Raw genomic sequence first — 16,704 nt, forward strand, 5'->3', positions numbered from 1 at the left:
CCTGAAGTCCCTCCCCGGGCCTTGACCGGAACCATCTCCTAAAGCCCCCAGTAGTTGTGGCTCCTGGGCGCCATAGCACAGGCTCAGTAGTTGTGGTGCATGGTGTTAATTGCTCCAAGGCATGTGGGATCTTCCCAGATCAGGCATTGAACCTGTGTCTCCTGCATTGACAGGTGGATTCTTCACCACTGAGACACTAGGGAAGCCCCTTGTTCTCATAGCATTTAAGCTTCAGAATCCAGACTCCAAAGTGCCTCCCAACTCTGCTGACTTCTAACCATAGGAAACTGGGTAAGGAACAAAACCTTTCTGTTTGTTAGTCTTAGAACTGGGGTAACGAGAGTCCCTCTTAGTGAGGTGGGCAGATTAAGTGAGGTAATGGTGTAGCACTTAGAGCTAGGCCTGCTGGATAAGCTATAATTAAAGCCTAAAGTGGGAAGGGAACTGGCAGATCATCAGGATATGCGTATTCTCTTGTCCTGGTTCTGCCACTTGCTACTGTGTGACCTTGGGCAAGTCTCTTGGCTTCTCTGAATTTAAAGATGCAAAGATAATGTGAAATTATCCTGACCAAGTCACCCCCCTACACACACACATACAAAGCTCTCCAACAGAACTATAATGCATGAAATATTCTTGTAACCATGTTTTTTCCCCAATCTTGTTTATTTTTAATTGAAAGAAAATTGCTTCATGGTATTTTGTTGGCCTCTACCATACATCGACATGAATCAGCTGTAGGTATACATGTGTCCCTTCCCTTTTGAACCTTACTTCCACCTCCCACCCCTTCCCACCCCTCTAGGTTGTTACAGAGCCTCCACTGAAGTTCCCTGAGTCCTACAGCAAATTCCCTTTGGTAATCTGGTTTACACATGGTAGTGTATAGGCTTCCATGTTCTACTAAGCATGTTTTAACAAATGAAAAGAAGCAAATGAAATTAACTCAAAATTTAAATTTTTATTTAACCCAATATCCTCAACATGATTTCAACATGTAGTTAACATAAAAAAATATTGAGATCTTTTATATTCTGTTTTGCCTTCTGAGTCTTTGAAATCTGGTGTGTATTTCACACTGCGTAGAATTCATCTCTATTCAGAGGCTAAATTTTCATCTAAAGTACTTGGTCTGTATTTAGATTTCATAAAATCTGCAGTCAGAAAACGTTGGTTCACATACTCAACCCATTCCAAACTCTTCAGACTTTTCCACTATCTGCATTGAGTATATTGGCTTTTAAATGTTCATTTTAACAAATTAAAATGAAATCCAGTGAAAAACTCAGTTCTTCGGTTTCTCTGGTCACACCGCAAGTGCTCAAAAACCACATGAAAACTGTCATATGGGCAGTGCAGTCCCAGCACCTCATTCATTTGTTCGCCATCCCTTCTCTGGATAGACCCCTACCCCTGTCAGCCAGAGCACCCACCCCAAGAAGGAGCAGAGAGGGAAACATGGTCCTGTCCTAGGGCAATGTCATAGTGTCTCCTTTCTCCCCCACCAGCCACTTCCCTTCCTTGTACCTCAGTCTCCCTGTCTATAAAATGGGCACAAGGAAGTTGACTATCAATAGTCCCCAAGGGGAAGCCCCCTCCCCACTCAGCGTGACCGCCCTGGGGAAAGCTCATAGTCTTTCGGTCTGACTGAGCTGGCTTTGAATCTCAGCTCCACAAGTCACCTCCCTCTCCGAGCTTCAGTTTCCCCCTGCTGGCCTGGCAGGACTACAGAGAGGATGGCAGGAGGGAGCTCTGCAGGAGTCCTTAGCACAGCAACCCCGCCGCCCACCCCTCACCCGCCTGCGTGAATGCCCGGGAAGTGAGGGCGGCAGGACCACGGACAGGACAGACCTAGCGGTCCCTCCAAGGAAAAGAGAAGGAAACTGGAGGGAGCCGCAGGGGAGGAACCAAGTATTGACTGGCGGAGCAGGTGCAGTGGCAGGCCGCGTGTTCCCGCTCCTGGAAGGGGTGGCCCCGCCCTCAAGAGGCCGCCCTCCCCTGGCCCCGCCCTCTTCTGTGACCACGCGCTCTCTGCGGCCCCGCCCCCGGTGACCTCGCTCCCCGGGGCCCCGCCCCACATCTGGTGGAGGAAGCCTGGCTCACGGGGCTCTGAGTCACCTCTCGGCCTTGAGGGATTCTTGGGAGGGGCATGAGGTTCAGCACGTCCCATCCCAGACTGAGGCGGGCAGGATGGAGGGGAAGGTGGTGGCGGTTTCCCGCACCAGTTCGCCTCCGCTGCGGGGCCACCCCGACAGGAGAAGACCCAGATGTCAGAGCACCAGCTAAGGACCCTCTTGAGATTCAGGCTCCCAGACCCTGTCCAGTCCTCCTGGAGCCCACGGCTCCACGTGGGAAAGAGACCTGTAATTTTATCCCAGAGCAGGGGGACCTTTGGTGCCAGGCCGGGCCATCCAGCCTCAGGGACTCTGGGCTCAGTTCTTTGTCTGTGAAATACATGTTGGCACACCTGCAAAATGGCCATAGATAAGGTTGTTCTGCCCTGTCCTACGGCCTGCTAAAAACAAGTGGAGCTCAGAGCGTGCAAAGGCCTTCCTGAAATCTGATGAAGAGGCTAGTGAGGCTGGGGGTGCTGTGGGAGAGCCTCAGGAGGGGAGGGACCCAGGTTCTTATTGGGCAGCTATGCCTGGCTTGGTCTTTTGGAAGGTTTTGGGGGACCTGGGAAGGTCTTACCTATCCCCTACCTGTCTTAGTTTGCCTCTCTGTTGAATGGGCATAGTCCATCTTCTTCCTACTGTTAAGTGTGTCCTCAAGATGAAATGATGTGGAGGGTGGGAGGTGGAAGGGGGCTGCCTGACTGCCCAGGGACCTCACTGGCTCTTTTTAACTTGGCAAAATGCTTCTCGCTGTTAGTCAGAGCCACCTTGTTTATTTGGGTTATGTGTGTCTCCCCCTCTGGACTCCGCTCTGTGTGGGCAGGAGACGTCCTGGCTTTGCTTCCTATTGTGTCCTCAGTTCTTAATTAGCCCTCAGAAATGTTTGTTGAATGACTGAAAGGCCGTGAGTGCCAGAGGGCATGCTGAGAGTAGGTGCCTGGCTGGGTCACAGTGAGAGCAGGAGGAGGTTCTCAATTTCATTGATTTATTCCCTGGTTCTGGTGCCCAAAAAACTCAGCCTCTGTGCACAGGGTCAAATCAAGTCTTGGAGACAGGGTTTTGGGTGAAGTAGAAAAGAAAAGCTTTATTGCTTTGCCAGGCAAAGGGGGACCCAGTGGGTTCATGCCCTGAAAAACTGTGAGTCCCAACCCAGGGGGATTTGGTAAGGAGTTTTATAGCAATGGTCCAAGGGCGGGTTGCTGATAAGAACCAGTGTGTCTGGAGGGCCTACAGTCCTTCATTCCCATCTCAAGTGGTCTCCTGATGAGCTTCTTAAGGTTATCAGACCGTGACCTTCTCTCTGAAACATCTTCCATTTGGTGAGGGTTTTAGTGCTGCAGAAGAGCTCAAAGATACTGTTATGTTTATCCCGAACTGTGGTGCTGGAGAAGACTCTTGAGAGTCCCTGGGACTGCAAGGAGCTCAAACCAGTCAATCCTAAAAGAAATAAACCCTGAATTTTCATTAGAAGGACTGATGCTAAAGTTGAAGCTCCAGTATTTGGGCCACTTGTTTGGAAAAGACCCTGATGCTGGGAAAGATTGAGGGCAGGAGGAGAAGGGGGCAAAGAGGATGAGATGGTTGGATGGCATCATTGATTCAATGAACATGAGTTTGAGCAAACTCCAGGAGATGGTGAAGGACAGGGAAACCTGGCATGCTGCAGTGCATGGGGTTGTAAAGAGTCAGACACGACTGAGCCACTGAACAACAATCTCTTGAGGGGGAACCCGGACCCTGCCCCAAGTCTGCACTATTGTTTCTTGACTGTTCCTCCCCTATCTCTGCCTCTTCTCCCATCCCTGATTAGCAACTGTTTGAAAGGCTGTGTGCCCAAGAGCCCCACAGGGTCCTGCTAGGTTTCAGCAGAAAGAGAGCTCCCACCTTGTGCCCCAAGTTCTGCCTCCATCATTTCACTTAACCCTCCCAAAGTCCCTCTGACTTAGGTGTTCCTGGTCCCATTTCAAGCTGGGTGTAGTAACTTGCTCACAGTCACACAGCCTGTTGGTGTCAACGCCGGCTTCAGAATCTGGTCTGGCCTGATGGGGCTGGGCTTGCCCACTGTAGCACGGAGCCAGCGACTGGTGGACGAGGTCCTGAGGTCTCCACTAGGAACCAACTTCTGCAGCAGCCACACGGGCAGCTGGAAACCAGGACCAGGTCCAGGACTAAGCTGGAGAAAGGCAGTGCCCTGGAGGACATATCTGAACCAGGATAGACTCTGTTTTCACTGCGTATTTTATTTATTTTTGGCTGTATGGTACAGCACGCAGGATCTTAATTCCCCGACCAGGGCTCAAAGCTGAGCCCCCTGAAGTGTAAACCCGAAGACTTAACCACTGGATTGCTAGGGAAGTCCCTTTGCTGGACATTTAAAATTTTTCAAGTCCTTTCTCTCTTCCCACCCACTTCTCCCAGAACCACTGCCATTTCCTGCCCCTCCCTCTCCTACCTGTGTCCCCAACCTGTGATTTTAAAGTTATCAAGGGCCTCAACCTAGTTGTTGCTGGGAAAGCACTGACTAACAAAACAATGAAATGCTTTTAAAGACATTTCAGAGCTCAACAGCCGGCATGGGGAGAGAAGGCAGGAACCCAAATAACTATAATTTAGGGCAGAGAGCGATAAGGTCCTGAAGGCAATAGACCTGCTTCTCAATCAGGGTCTTGGTCCTTGGCCGCTCCAGTTTACTGGGAAAGAGACAAACAGATAATTAAGGTGACAGCCTGGGAGGTGGAGATAAGGCTGTGATACAGCCCAGTGCAAAGGACTGTGGGAGCTGAGAAGAAACCAAAAACTTTCTCCAGAGCCCATGAGAAGGAGAGCTTCCAGGAGGCGGGGACTTGTGAACCAAGGTGGGAAATGCAGTGAAAGTGAAAGTCACTCAGTTGTGTCTGACTCTTTGTGACACCACGGACTGACTATACAGTCCATGGAATTCTCCAGGGCAGAATACTGGAGTGGGTAGCCTTTCCCTTCTCCAGGGGATCTTCCCAACCCAGGGATCAAACCCAGGTCTCCGCATTGCAGGCAGATCCTTTACCAGCTGAGCCACAAGGGAAGCCCAAGAATACTGGAGTGGGTAGCCTGAGAAATGGAGTATTCCTGCCATATCCATAAAAAAGGATGGCACAGTCATCGGTGATTTCAGTTCTCCAAAGGCAACTTTCTGAGCCCTAAAGGGCGACCAGGAATGAAAACAATACCTGCAATCAGGCGGTCATTAGGCTGCAGCCACTCCCCTCTGTGAGCACTGAGGAAAATCGCAGGATGCTGGCCCCAGATAGCTGAGATGCTATGAAAGGAATGATTTCAGTAAGCCCAGACTCTTGCATCTTCCCATGTGTAGAAAAGCGCTAAATTCCTTCACTTGTGATATCTGATATTCTTTAACTCACAAAAATACCTTTTGATGTTCAGACTACCTGTCTTTTGTTGCAGACTTCCATATAACCTGACTCCTTTCCCCACTCCCCACCTCCTCAGAGCAGTTCTCTCAGGGTTACTTGAGATACTGTGCCTGGGCTTGAAGTCCTAAAAATTCCCACTGAACAAAAAATAGCTCTCAACTTTTAGGTTGCAACTATTTTTTTTTTGCATCGACAGGGCTTTGCAGAAAATGCTGGAACTGGGAGAGCCTGGGAGGCAGGAGGTGTGTTCCAGGCTCAGGGTGCAGCAGAGCAAAGGTGCAGAAGCACGGAGTGACAGATGTGGTCCAGGAGCCAGCGAAACACCCAGCCTGTGGCACCGGGATGCCTGGAATCAGTTAGGGCTGCTCTACACTGTCTGGGTGACATGGACATGCTTCTCTGCCTCTCTGAGTGTTTGGAAAGCTCAGGAGAACATTACTTGTGCTCAAGGCTGCTGCTGGAGTCCAGGTGGTAGGGCACACACCCTTGCAGGTCTGCTGTGCTCAGTGCTGCACTGCTCTTAGGGGGCCTGCCTTTCTCCTAGGACTCACCATCTCGTAGCACAAGAGAAAGTTCTACTACCAGGGTCTCCCAAGCTGATGGAACACCAGCAGGGACACCCTGAGGTCGTCAGAACTTCCCAGAACCTGAAGACCTCTTCACATCTTAAGGAATGATGGCAGCTACCATTTATGGAGCACTTTCGTATGCTGGGCACTTCCCGAAAACTCTACAAATAGAGGTTGTCATGCCCACTTTATAGATGAGAAAACTGAGGCCCAGAGATAAGCTATGTCCCCTGGGCTGCACAGCTAGTGAGAGACAGAGCTGGGGTTCAGACTCAGACCTAGACCTAGGTACAGGAGGCTCATTAAATGTTTGAGGGCAGATTGGCAGCAAGTAAATGAGGAGTAGAGGTTACAGAATCTGAGCCTTAGACCCTACAGGTGGGGAAACAGAAAACCAGGGAGACTCAGTCACTCTCTGACAAGTTTTCCACTGCTGATCCTTGATTACTTCCAGCAACAGGGAGCTCAGTCACGGAACCCAAGTTCTGGGCTTGGTGAGGGAATTCAAGGGCCTTGAGGAATGTCCCTCTCTGGCCTAGGTCTTCTCCTGTGAAATAGTGTGGTGTCGATCAGCCCAGTTATCAGACCTTGCCCCACTGGAATCCAGGTAAACCTGAGCAAACATTTTATTGTAAGCAAGAGACCTATGACCAAGGTAAGCAAGTCAGGAGCCTGGCAGTCCCAGGAGGAGGGAGAAAGTTCCTTCTGTTTTGTTCTGAGTGGGTGGGGCAGGGAGGGAGCCAAGGGCTGCTCTTTGCTCAGTGCCTGTGCCATCAGGGCATGGGTAGAAGGGCTTGGGGCTGGGGGATCATTCAGGGAAGGAGGACCCTGACTTTGCCTGGAGGCTTCTCGAAGCCCCCACTCCCCTGCTGCCACTGCAGACAAGGAGAAGGGTGAGTCGCTCAGTCGTGTCTGACTCTTTGTGACCCCATGGACTGCAGCCCACCAGGCTCCTCTGTCTGTGGGATTCCCCAGGCAAAGAATACTGGAGTAGGTTGCCATGCCTTCCTCTAGGGGATCTTCCCAACCCAGGGATCGAACCCAGGTCTCCTCCACTGCAGGCGGATTCTTTACTGAGTGAGCCTGCAGGGAAGCCTCTGCTGGAGGGCTCTCATTTCCACACATCTCCTTTCTCTGCTGCCCTTCTCATTGTCCCCACTTTCCACTCACTGGCAGAGCTGCAGGGATGACCCGGCCTTCCCGCCACACATGGTGTTTCATGTTCTTCCCGCAGCTGTCCTGGCTGCCGAGCACACACCTCTCCCTTCTGCCGCCTCCTCCAGGAAGGACTGAGCCTCTGCTTTCACTCTATGCCATCTTTGACTGAAGTGGGGTGTGTATGTGATGTCACCCTCCCTGGACTTTGCCCTTCTTCCAGGGGCTTGGGGCCTGGGCATCCTGGTCCCCTCTGAAATGCCCAGCCCCCTAGGCTGGCGTTCAGGGAAACCCTGCCTCATGGAACCCTGGACACACAGAGTAGGGAGGCTCCAGGACTCCCCAGGTGAGCCTTCGCCCTTTACCCTGTGGACCAAAACACATCCCCCAAATCTATACTCTGTAGAATCTCCTTGAAGCCCTTGCCTCGGAAGAGAAGCAGCAGGGGGAAAACACCACCCAGACTTAGAGAGACCTGTGCCGGTTCCTTGGACTTTAGGCCGTGGTGTTGCTCCATCATTCTTTTAGGTCCTGAGTCAGCCCCACAGTTACAACACGGGGCTGTCATTTCATTTCTGAAATGAAATGACATTTCAGAAAGAATTGCTGCACAGAAAGCATCCTATGGAAATGGGATGAATCCCCGTCGACATCCATTGCAGCCGGGCGAGGCCACGTGACTCAGCTGTGGTGTGTGGTTTGTGAGCAGAAGTGGAATGTGCTGTTTCCAGGGTGAGTCTTGAAGGGACGTTCCACTCGCTCCCCTCTCCTGTTCCTGCTTTGTCTCTGTGCGGCGGTGGTGGTGCACCACAGGGCCCCATTGCACAACTCCCAGGAGCACCGTTCTCACCGCATCCCATCTGAGTGGCCCAGGAGTTGGGCAATCAGAAGGCGGATGGTAAATTATCCCAGCCCTGGGGATTGAAGCAACACCAGGGGCATCAGAGCAGCAAAGGGAAAGAGCTGAGTGCCCTCAGATCTCAATGTGGAACAGACATTTCAGCCATGGGCCGCCCAAGCCTGCATTGTTGCAAGAGACAGATACATTTCTCTCTTGTTCTGGTCATGATTAAGTCTGGTCTCCATTGGAGCAGCCAACCCTATAGTTCAATAGATGGATGACATAACTTTCCATGATCAAGAGTCATAGCAGAGCATCCGTCCCTCAGACACTATGGGGTACTCTGGTCAAGACAAAGCCCTTCTTTAAACAGACATGATTTTGAAACAAATCCCACCTGCAGAGTCCTGTCTACTGCACCCTGGTGTGCCAACTGTGTGTGTGTGTGTGTGTGTGTGTGCGCGTGCGTTCGGTTGTGTCCAACTCTTGGGCCCACCAAGCTCCTCTGTCCATGGAATTTTCCAGGCAAGAATACTGCAGTGGCATTTCCTACTCCAGGAGATCTTCCCAGTGTCATTGACAATAAAACGTCGTGTGTGGTAAGATCCATGTGGCTCTGGACTGTAAGCCCCAGAAGGGCAAAGATGATGGCAAAAATCAGACTATTTTCTCCACCTCTGTATACCTGGAGTTCATCACAGCCATAGTACATGGTGGGCTCGGCAGATGCTGGTTCAGTGGAGGAATATATGAACACATGGAGGACCATGGCCATATGCTTGATGTGACGAGCATCGCCCGGCACACAGCCAGGCACTCAAGCTCCTTTGTGGCCTGGCTCAATCTAACTTCCCTACTTTCTTCCTCCACAACCTCTTCTCTATGAGGACCATCACCTGGAACTTGGTGAAAATGCACCTTTGTAAGTTGCACTCCAGAGACTCTAGGGTGGACTGCAGTGATCTGTGTGTGTTTTAGTAGACTTTACTGTTTACAACAGTTTTAGGTTTACAGAAAAATTCAGTGGAAAATATAGCCATATCCCATATACCCCTCCTTCTATATATTCATAGCCTCCCTCATTATCAAATCTCCCACCAGAGTGGTACATTTGTTACAACTGATGAACCTGCTCTGACACATCAGAATCACCCAAAGCCCATAGTTTACATTAGGGTTCCCTCTTGGTACAAATGTGTGTGATGTGTATCCATCAATATAGTATCAGAGTAGCTTCCACTGCCCTGAATATCCTCTGTGCTCTGTTCGTCCCCCTTCCTCCCTAGCTCCTGGAAACCCCTGATCTTTTTACTGTTTCCATAGTTTTGCCTTTTCTGGAATGTCAGATAGTTAAAATAACAGTACGTAAACTTTTCAGTTTGACATTTTTCACTTGGTGATGCATAGTCAATACTGACTGTGTGGATCACAACAAACTGTGGAAAATTCTTAAAGAGATGGGAATACCAGACCGCTTTATCTGCCTCCTGAGAAATCTGCATGCAGGTCAAGAAGCAACACTTAGAACCGGACATGGAACAATGCACTGGTTCCAAATCAGGAAAGGAGTACGCCAAGACTGTATATTGTCACCTTGCTTATTTAACTTATATGCAGAGTACATCATGTAAAATGTGGGGCTGGATGAAGCACAAGCTGGAATTAAGACTGCCAGGAGAAATATCAATAACCTCAGATATGCAGATGACACCACACTTAATGCAAAAAGTGAAGAAGAATTAAACAAAAAAGGAGAGTAAAAAGCTGGCTTAAAATTCAACATTCCAAAAACTAAGATCATGGCATCTGGTCCCATCATTTCATGGCAAATAGATGGGGAAACAATGGAAACAGTGAGAAACTTTATTTTCTGGGGCTCCAAAATCACTGCAGATGGTGACTGCAGCCATGAAATTAAAAGACGCTTGCTCCTTGGAAGAAAAGCTAGGACCAACCTAGAATGCATATTAAAAAGCAGAGACATTACCTTGCCAACAAAGGTCCATCTAGTCAAACCTATGGTTTTTCCAATAGTCATGTATGGATGTGAGAGTTGGACCATAAAGAAACCTGAGCACTGAAGAATCGATGCTTTTGAACTGTGGTGTTGGAGAAGACTCTTGAGAGTCCCTTGGACTGCAAGGAGATCCAACCAGTCCATCCTAAAGGAGATCGACCCTGAATATTCATTGGAAGGACTGATGCTGAAGCTGAAACTCCAATACTTTGGACACCAGCTAACTCATTGGAAAAGGCCCTGATGCTAGGAAAGATTGAAGGAAGGAGGAGAAGGGGACGGCAGAGGATGAGATAGTTGGATGGCATCACCGACTCGATGGACATGAGTTTGAGCAAGCTCTGGGAGTTGGAGATGGAAGCCTGGCATGCTGCAGTCCATAGGGTCACAAAGAGTCCGATACGACTGAGCGACTGAACTGAACTGAGTGAATTCACAATCAAGTTTCCTCCATGTCTTTTCACAACTTGATCATTTATTTCTTTTTAGAACTGAATAGTGTTCCACTGTTTGAATGGACCACGGTTTATCCACTCATCTACTGAAGGCAGGTTGTCTCGTGTGATGTGTGTTTCAGCACACCGTTCAGGTGATTCCCCAGTGGCTCAGTGGTAAAGAATATGCCTGACAATGCAGGAGACGTGGGTTCGATCCCTGGGTCAAGAAGATCCCCTGGAGGAGGAAATGGCAACCCACTCCAGTATTATTGCCTGGAAAATCCTATGGACAGAAAAGCCTGGTGGGCTACAGCCCATAGGGTCAAAAAGGAATCAGATATGACTTAGCAACCAAACGACAACCAGGTGATTCTGATGCCAGCTAGTATTTGCAAAGCATTTATCTACACTACAGTTTAACAAATTCAACCCCATAGTCACTTTTCGACGGTTTTCCCCAGTTCTGCCTATAGCAGTCTCGCTCGTATTTGAAGTCACTGAAGATGCATCCCCCAGAGCGCATTCCCAGTTCCCATAGTCTGAAGCAGTAGCCCTATGGGGATTTCCACCAGGATGCTTGTCCTTTCTGGCTGGAGCTGCCCCTCTCCGGCTGGTCTGTGAGCTCCTGCAGACTGGACAGGCTTTCTTTAACTTCCCAGCTCCTCGCTCCAGGCTGGGTTTACAGTATGCTGTAAAGAAACGCTGTCAGCTTGAACAATGCAATGGGGCAGCCATCTAGTAAGCTCCTAGATACAGACTAACAAGGCAGCAAGCATTGTGGGAGAGTGACTTTTATCACATCCCCAGGAGCGACATCTTAGGAGCACATGCATTTCTGAAAAAAGCACTGATAAAATTATCTCTAAGAGTGAAGCAAAGAAAAAATTAACATAAATCAAGCAGCATCCATCTGCCAGTACTGTTTTTGCTTTTTCTGTCTTATTATTTCTCCCTGCCCAGGTGATGGATATTGTGGAATCATGCGAGCTGAAGATAGCAATGCTCAGAGACGTTTAGTAACTTGTTCTAAGGTCACACAGACAGTGCTTGAATATTGGTCTAGGGACCTGTGACTGGAATGCTCTTCCCTTACACCAATCCACTTAAAGGAAGGAGCCAGTGAAAGAAAGAAAGTGTCAGTCGCTCAGTCGTGTCTGACTCTTGGACAACCCCGTGGACTGTAGCCCGCCAGGCTCCTCACTTCTTGGGATTCTCCAGACAAGAATACTGGAGTGGGTTGCCATTTCCTCCTCCAGGGGATCTTCCTGACCCAGGGATTGAACCTGGGTCTCCTGCATTGCAGGCAGATTCTTTACCGTCTGCGCTAGAATATATTTCTTCCATCCATCTTTGCACCATTTTCAAAAAAAGAAATGCCTCCTCTTCAGGGGGTGGGGAGCACCATAGCTCTTGCAGTTTCAGCCAGCGGGAGGCACTCTGCTTGGCCACTGTAGGGACAAGCTGCAACGTCTGCCCTTCCACAGGCTGTTCACTGGGCCAGGCCTTATCTGGCTAGATTTCAACTCAGTTTATAAGTAGAAGTCATAAATCAAGCGAACTGCAATGGGCAGGCTGCTACCTACTTGGCAGAAATCAACTCCAGTAACGTTATGAACTGCTGAAGACAGGCAGCCTGGAAGACACAGACCCAGGTGATGCCTGCTTCTTGTTCTGCTTTTTTAAAAAAAATATTTCTTTATTGGCTGCGCTGGGTCTTCGCTGCTGCATGCAGGCTTTCCGTAGTCGCGGTGATCCAGCGCTTCTCTCTAGTTGCAGCACACAGGCTCTAGAGTGCAGGCTCAGTAGTTGTGGTGCATGGGCTTAGTCGCCCTGAGGCACGTGGGATCTTCCTGGACTAGGGATCGAACCTGTGCCCCCTGCATTGTAAGGTGGATTCTTAACCACTGGACCCCCAGGGAAGCCCTGGGTCTTCATTTCTCCCATAAACACCCCATGTGCGTACATGATGCAGGGCAGGTGTGTGATCTGAGTTAGGGAAGATCACACACACTCCAGGTGATTCTGATGCCCACCAGCATTTGCAAAGCATTTATCTACACTATAGTTTAACAGTTTTGAAACTACAATCATTCTGTGTTCCCTATGCCTGGATAGCTTAGGGTAGATAAACCTCAGCCATCAAGTCTGGTGTTTAAAAACACTTCCAGCTCATCTGAGTTGGAATTCCAAGGGCCCTTTCACCTTTCTAAACTACAGTTTCCTCATCTGTGACAACAGTCACCTTGGGGACAGGGCCTTCACTCATGGTGCTTCCAGATTCTCTCAGCAAAACAAGTCCCCAAGGCTCATGGGAGAATGGCGGCATGAGGGTGGAGCCAGGAGGTAAGCGTGCCCCTCCTGACTTGGGACAATTGCTCCTTCTCTTCCAGGGCATCTCCCAGCTTGACAAGGCATTGGTGGGGATGGAGGGCGGGTGTGGTGCTTGATGTCGTTTGCTCCGCCCATACTCAAAAACTCGAATCATGATGACTCAAGGCTGTGAAACTCTGTGTGCTGCTGCCAGGTCAAATTCCTTATTTGAAAGTCTTGTGCTGTGTTCTAGAGCAGTGGTCCCCAGCATTTTTGGCCTGATCTGGTAGAAGACAATTTTTCCACAGACCAGGGTCAGGAAAGGAGTGGTTTTAGGATGACTCAAGTGCATTGCATTTATTGCGCACTTTATTATTATTGTTACATCAGCTCCACCTCAGATCCTCAGGCATTAGAGCTCAGAGGCTGGGGACCCCTGTTTTATAGGATACATAAAGGAAAGCAACCCTGAATATTCATTGAAAGGACTGATGCTAAAGCTGAAACTCCAATACTCTGGCCACCTGATGTGAAGAACTGACTCATCGGAAAAGCCTCTGATGCCAGGAAAGATTGAAGGCAGGAGGAGAAGGGGATGACAGAGAATCACCGACTCAATGGACATGAGTTTGAGTAAGCTCTGGGAGTTGGTGATGGACAGGGAGGCCTGGCGTGCTGCAGTCCCTGGGGACTCAGAGTCAGGCACAACCAAGCAACTGAAATGACTGAACTAGCCCCCATCCAAAGCCTCTCCTGAGTCCCCCACCTCTGAAGGAGGTGACACCTGGGGGCATGTACTTGTAAAATTGAGTTCAGATTCCAGCTCTGCCTCTGTTTATAGTCTGTGTGTCCTTGGACAAAGCTTTTGCTACCTCTGAATCTCCACTCCTTCCTTCTCTACAAAAGCAGAAGAGGGAGAAGAACTCACCGGCTCCAAGAACCCACGGAATGCACTCAGCCCAGCAACTACAGAGCAGGGTGGGGTGGTGCTCACCAAGTGTGGCCCCACTCCTGCTAAGGCAGAGAGGCTAAGTGCTTTGTCCCTGGAATTGCTCGATGGTGAGTCATGACTCCAATGTCCCCATCCCCACCTGCCTTGCATTACACCAGCCTCTTCCTTCTGGAAACTTCTGTCCCCCAGGGAAAATATGAGTGGAATGAAGTCCCTGCAAAAAGGTACAAAAGAAGAGCCAGGGGAGATTCCAGGAGGTGATGATCCCAGTTTGGAGAAAGGTCCACGCTTCCAGGAGTAGGTGGCACAAGGTTGGGTCTTGAAGGATGAGGGGGCTGGAGGAGAGGATGTGCTGTGCCCTGGTGTATCAGCCCATTAGTGCTTTGGCATCTGGATAGCTCTGCGGTGGGTTTTGGGGACACTGACAAGGCAGGACATGGCCACCATCGATGGCTTTGGAAAGGCTCCTCTGTGAGCCAAAAATGCAAGCTCCTGTCTGGATCTATCCACACATTCCTCCTCCCTCCTCGTCCCGAATTCTCCACCTCCTACCCTCTACTGTCTTGGTTTCTTGAATTGACAGAGGAACCAGCATTTGCGGGGCCCCTCTTGGCTAGGTGCGTGGATAGGTCTCAAGTATATATACACGAAACTCTGAGATGTAAAGAGAGTCAGTTGAGGTCACATGGATTGAAGGGGAGAGTCAGATCCCAGCTCCTTTCTCTCTGGTTCCCAAGTCTTGTATCTTTCCAATAAAACACGCAGCCTTGAAGGCAAAAAGAAGCCTTCATGCTGGAGAAAAACAAAGCCTCTGGAAGGGATGGCCAAACCCTAATAACTGCCCATGGGGATGGTTAACTGCCTGGTGGCAATCATCTACTGAATCTTCATTGTATACGTCTCTAAAGGCTTTAGATATTTCTGCTTAATTCTCACCACTGCTGGCCAGGCAAAGAGGCAGTATTATTATAACAGGCATCTATTTCACACCAGGAAATTGACACGTAGAGTTAAGTGGCTTGTCCAAGAGCACATGACTCATAGGACTTAGAGGTGGGATTTGAATCCAGGCATCCCAGATCCAGCTCACTGCCCTAACTACAGTGATGTGTACCCCGCGCAGGGGCGGAAGTGGAGGCTGAAGTCCAGCTTGAATTCTGCTCTCTGGACTGTGCCTGCTGGCTGGGGGCTGCGGGGAGGAAGGGGGGCCTCCATGTAACTTACACCTGTGTACCTCCAAACCAACCTGTCTTCCTGGGAACTGTAGTGGCTGACCACATCACAGGCTTTGTTGGTTATTTTTATGACCTTCTTAAGGACATCCAAGAGCACAGATGAAAGCACAAAGTGCGCGGAGGCCGGGAGAGGCATTTAAACGCCACGCAGCTCAGGCCTTCCTGCTCCAGCAGAGGGAAGTGAGCCCTCAGGCAGTTTTTCCTGGGCGGCTTGGCAGACCTCTCTGGGCTGCGTGTCCACACCATTGACCCCGAGGTCCCTCTTCCAGGAACCAGTCCAGCCGAAATGCTCATCGGCCTTGGCCAAGGTCTCTGTGGGAGCCTTGTGTTTAAGAAAATTGGAAACTGCCCCCAAAAAAAACCATAAAGAAGAGATGGGTCAGATCAGTGGCAGTATGTTCGAATTTGGAATGTCAAACAGATTTCGAACTGAAGAGCAGATTTGCTTATAGTTAAGAGTGAAAGTAACACAAGATATTTAGTACACCATGAGACCATTTGGGGAAATAATACCTCAGTGTAGGTGTATGGGCGTAATCATTATGTTGAAGGCAGCAGAGAGCGGGGGTTAAGTCCAAGCATTCTCGAACAAGACCATCTGATGAATGTGGGTGAGGATGGGTGAGTATCTTGACTTCCTATGCCTCAGGGTTAAGAGCCCAGACCTGGAGCCAGGGGTCCTGATTCTGCCACTTCCTTCGTGTGTAACCTGGACTGAGTGACTCACTCACACCATGCCTCAGTATCCCCATGTAGAAATGGGCATTCAGGTAGCACCTTCCTCATGGAGTTGTTGTGAGGATTAAGTGCAACCACGTGATGCTGTCAGGCCTGGAGCAAAGTGAGCCCCCAGGAGTCTTAAGCTGAAACCTAGAAGGAAATGCTGGAGAAACGTATGCAGCCAACACTGGGCATTGGTTATCTCAGATGAACGTTTATGCTTGAACTCACCCATTTTTTTTTTTTTTTTTGGAAAAAAGAATGAATTATACTTGCAGTCAGGAAAATAAATTATTGTGATTCCAAAAGAAGATGCTTACAAATAGCCCTCGAGGAGGAGAAAACTCATCCTTCTCCTGTCTTCTCTGGACCCACTGCCCCAGATTGCCAGTCTCCCTGCCCCCAGTCCCTCCAGTTCCCTGGGCTCCTCACTGCCACTGTCCTCACCCCCTGGGGGTGGTCTCCTTCCAGGGCAGATCCCCCACATCCCTGGGAGCTCCCTACAGACAGGATGGCATCTAACTGCTGGCCCTGCTCTCCAGGTCTGGTCCAGAGCCCACGTGCCCAAGGTGCCTGTTGAGAATCTACTGAGTCCTGGATCTTGAAAGCACTACCCAAGGGGCTTATTGGGGGAAGTGCCTTCTCCAGCCTGACAGTAAACACGCTCCCTTCTGACCCCATAGGAATGCTCTTGGCTCTCATTCCCAAGACAGGCCCTAAAAATGAACACTGTGTGTTAATTACACAACAAAACGGTGCATTCTGGACTCAGCCTCCTGGCGGCTGACCTTCTGGGCTGCCATGCGGTCAGCCAACTGCTGCAGAGCCTGTCCCCCGGGAAGGGACCTCCAGCCCTCCCAGCCCCGGGCAGCAGCCTTCTCCGAGGCCCCAGTGGCAGACGCCAACCATGGAAATGAAGGGCCCACTTTGCATATTAAATAAGA

General features: G+C 49.8%; 1 long non-coding RNA gene across 1 annotated transcript; it reads left to right on the forward strand.

Annotated features, from left to right (window-relative positions):
* The first annotated feature begins 1,606 nt into the window (after positions 1 to 1,606).
* Positions 1,607 to 16,135, forward strand: LOC133260317 (uncharacterized). Its single transcript, XR_009740748.1, has 3 exons — positions 1,607 to 4,348; positions 5,721 to 12,886; positions 13,301 to 16,135. It is a non-coding gene; the product is annotated as an uncharacterized LOC133260317 (long non-coding RNA).
* The last annotated feature ends 569 nt before the right edge of the window (positions 16,136 to 16,704 follow it).

Source organism: Bos javanicus, chromosome 14 (assembly GCF_032452875.1).
Source record: "Bos javanicus breed banteng chromosome 14, ARS-OSU_banteng_1.0, whole genome shotgun sequence".
NCBI lineage: Eukaryota > Metazoa > Chordata > Mammalia > Artiodactyla > Bovidae > Bos > Bos javanicus.